General features: G+C 35.5%; 1 long non-coding RNA gene across 2 annotated transcripts; it reads right to left on the bottom strand.

Moving 5' to 3' along the window:
• Positions 1–2,089: 2,089 nt before the first annotated feature.
• On the bottom strand, positions 2,090–3,142 carry LOC122063918. 2 transcript variants are annotated; one of them, XR_006135513.1, is made up of 3 exons: positions 2,996–3,142; positions 2,548–2,858; positions 2,090–2,456 (listed from the first exon to the last, which is right to left on the bottom strand). It is a non-coding gene; the product is annotated as an uncharacterized LOC122063918 (long non-coding RNA). The 2 variants fall into 2 exon arrangements; XR_006135512.1 differs by having other exon boundaries at positions 2,548–3,142.
• Between the last annotated feature and the right edge of the window lie 497 nt (positions 3,143–3,639).

Below are 3,639 nucleotides of genomic sequence, written 5' to 3'. Positions count from 1 at the left end.
GCAAAAACACAACAATTTCTCTAAATGGTTTTAAACCCACAACACCCCCAAATAAATAAATAATTGTGTTTATGAGAAAGCCAATACATTAACCCTTTTAAAATAACGGTCATGAATTCAAATCATAGTATTGAGAATATGCATTTGCACATATATTTCCTGGAAAAAAAAATGATAATTTTTAATTATGAAGAAAAACAATAGAGAACAAGAGATCGAATCCCTATTCAAAAAGGTAGCCAACTTCCAGATTTTGGCTAACAATATTTCCCATCAACACAATCAAAATAATTCTATAATCTTGATAAAACTCAAAATAAACAGATATTTAAAAAGTCCATAATCTACAACACCACTGTCTTGGCGTATTGTCTTCGAGATCAATTTTGGAACCATAACACCTAAAAAAAAGAATCAATTGATTGGATACTTTTAGTTGTAAAAGTGCAAAAATACACAATTGTTCTAAATGGTTTTAAACCCGCAACTCTCCCTTAAAATAAAAAAAAAAATAAAAAAATAAAAAAAAAGCTGGTGAGAAAGCCAATTCGTTAACCCCTATTAAAATAAAGGTTATGAATCCAAATCATAGTATTGAGAAAATACATTTGCACGCATGTTTCCGGAAAAAATTAGGTAAGCTTTAATTATAGAGAAAAACAATCGAGAGCAAGAGATCAAATCCCTGTTCGAAAAGGTAACCAGCTTACAGTCTTCGGCGAACAATATTGCCCGTTAGCACAACCGAAATAATTCTATAATCTTGACAAAGTTCAAAACAAGCATATATTCAAAGATTCCATAATCTACAACACCGACGGCTTGGCATATTGTCTTCTAGATCAATTTTGGAACCACAACGCCTAAAATAAGGATCAATTGATTGGACACTTTTAGTTGTGGAAGTACTAAAATACAACAGTTGCTCTAAATGGTTTTAAACCCATAACACCCCCTCCCAAAAAAAAAAGTGTGCTTATGAGAAAGCCAATATAAAGAAAACATCATACTAGTATGTGAACGCCTATTCTGTTACAACAAAATATAAATAATGTGGTGGGTGGTCAAGTAACACAAGCTATCGAAAATGAATTCTTCAGTTTAGGAGCCTTGAATGTGGATGAAAAACCCCTTGGAGTTTCTGAAGAGGGAAAGGCACTGACGCTCTTTCTTTTTGAGATCTCTCTATAGCCTTGGTTGCAAACAGAGATTTGGGAGTTTAGAAGCTTATTAATGGTAATGCAATCACAATCACCAATTTCATTATTGTGTAATAAAAAATGCTTTTCCTATAAGGTTCGTAAAAACAACAATGTTATACTTTCATGTAAGAAAGCATATCACAAGAACAGAAGAAAACATAGACCAGTTAATAATTTAGAAGAAAAGATAATTATTTGCACATACTTACTCAGATTTTTTGTTCAGGTCCTAGGAGCTTGGCCTTGCAAATTCTTTCTTAACTGGCAATCTCCTCATGTCCTTGCTAGTGTTCTTGCTCTGCAAGTTAGATGACCTTGGATCCACCATACAACGATTCAAGATAGGTTAACTAAAGCACATCTTAAGTTCCTTAGCAACTCTAATCCTTAGAAATTCTGGAGAACTCCTTATTGCTATGCTCCCTGGCTGCCTCAAGCTTAGCTAGGTCTTTTCCTTGACATCCAAATGGTTTGAAGAAGAGATAATTCAACCAAATCCAAAATTGTCCATCAAAACTAAACCGAAAGAGTATAAGATAGTCAAAAAGCTATTTTTCACTTTGACCATTCAAACCAGGTGTAAAACAGAATAAATCTCTAATTCCACTAAATAGACACAAAGATCCATCCACACAAGGAAGAATGAAAGTAACAAGAAGCAAAGACCTTTGAAGTTAGAAAGAGAGGTTACCAGGGATTCTTCGATGGATGAGGCATAGGTTACCACAATTCTCATAGAAGATTGAAGGGACTTTTTTGGAGAAGATATTTTTTTTCTTGGAATAGAAAATTTCATGCTTTTCTTGAGAAGATATTGCCCCCCCTTTTTTTGTTCGTGTGTGTAAGAGTGAGAGTTGATGTTTCATGAAGAGAGAAGACCCCTCGAGTTACTATGTAAAGTTTGATCTTCCAAGTCTCAAGTCTATCCAAAATTACATTTTGGAAAATATTCGGGGAATCCCAGGATCAGCCATCTAAAGGACCCCTAGTTGGAACAAATGAAACATATCTACCAGAAAATCCACGTAACGCCAATCTGGATTGCAGCCCATTCTTGCCTCACAATTTTGAAATCCTTTTGGTGGAGCCCTAACGACAGTAGCAACTGCAGCACAATACACATCAGCCACAGATGAAGAATCCGAAGTCTGATGCAGCTTTCTGCCGACCTTTAAAACCCTTCCATGAAGATCCGAGATCAGCAGAAGAGCTTTTCCATAGCTTCCATTTCCCTTTCTTCCTACTGACCTTTTCCTTCATAAATCCAAACAAAATCTGTTAAAACAGAGGAAATATTTGGAAGGGGAAAAAAACCCCAGAACTTTAATAGAGACCATGGGATTACATTGTCATCCTTGTCGAGCTTTTTGTGGCCTATTAAGGATTTGAACCACTTCCCAGAAGCACCCATTACTAAAACCTCAACTACTCACTATTTCTTGAAGGAATAAAGCTATAGGGACCTGAAAATACTAGTTACTGCAGGACAGAGAGTCTCGAGACGAGCAAAATCTGGGACAAAGAGCAAGAGAACGAAAAGAGCAAGTTAGAGAAGCGTGACTTGAGGTACTAACATTGATCCCCAAATCTATCCCCGCACTCTCAACCACCGCCATGATCGAAACTCCAAGCTCCACGAGTCCTCCCATGAACAATCTGTGATTTTAATCTTTTCATATCTGTTCTGAACTTCTGGTTGATCGAATGAATAAGAAATTCATCCTAAAACAAAAATAGGAATCGAGAAATAAATGCAGGAATGGCCTAAAATCACATGATACGCGAGACCGTACCTGCTTCTCTAAATCATCTCGATTAATTGATATTGAAACCACCTCTAGATCGCTTCAGATAAAACGACATGCCAGCCAAAGAAATTCTCTGTGAATCGAAGACGGAGAAAGAAGGAACAAAATGGAATAGAAAAGTAAAGTAGTAAGTTCTGCGGATCGTCAGTTCTCATTTAAAAAAAACAAAGAGAATCATGGAAAATCTTTCCTTCCCAAAAAAAAAAAAAAAAAAAATTCATGGATGATCTTCCACTGTGAGAGAGATTCACTTATGGATTTCTATAAGTTAAGAAACACGATGGCTTGAGAATCATAGGATATTTAATGTCCGTTTGATAACGTTTCTGTTGTTTTTGTTTCAAGAAATGGCAGAAACATAAATTTTTGTTTCTAGAAATAGAAACGGAATTGAAGGTGTTTGATAAGTCATGTTTTTAGAAGTCGATAGTAACCAATGAAAAAATGGTCACAAGTTGTTTCCAGAAACAGAGAAACAAGTTGAACTTGTTTCGCCTGGGTCGTTTCTTGAACCATAAATAAGTAAAAATTTATATTTCTATTTCTGAAAATAAGTGAAACGAAACAGTTTTATCAAACGCTTTTTACTCCGTTTCTGCTATTTCTGGAAACAGAAACGACAGAAACGC

This window comes from Macadamia integrifolia, unplaced genomic scaffold (assembly GCF_013358625.1).
Source record: "Macadamia integrifolia cultivar HAES 741 unplaced genomic scaffold, SCU_Mint_v3 scaffold1493, whole genome shotgun sequence".
In the NCBI taxonomy this organism is placed as follows: Eukaryota; Viridiplantae; Streptophyta; class Magnoliopsida; order Proteales; family Proteaceae; genus Macadamia; species Macadamia integrifolia.
Note: the sequence above shows the minus strand (reverse complement) of the source record. Positions and strands in the feature narration are given on the sequence as shown.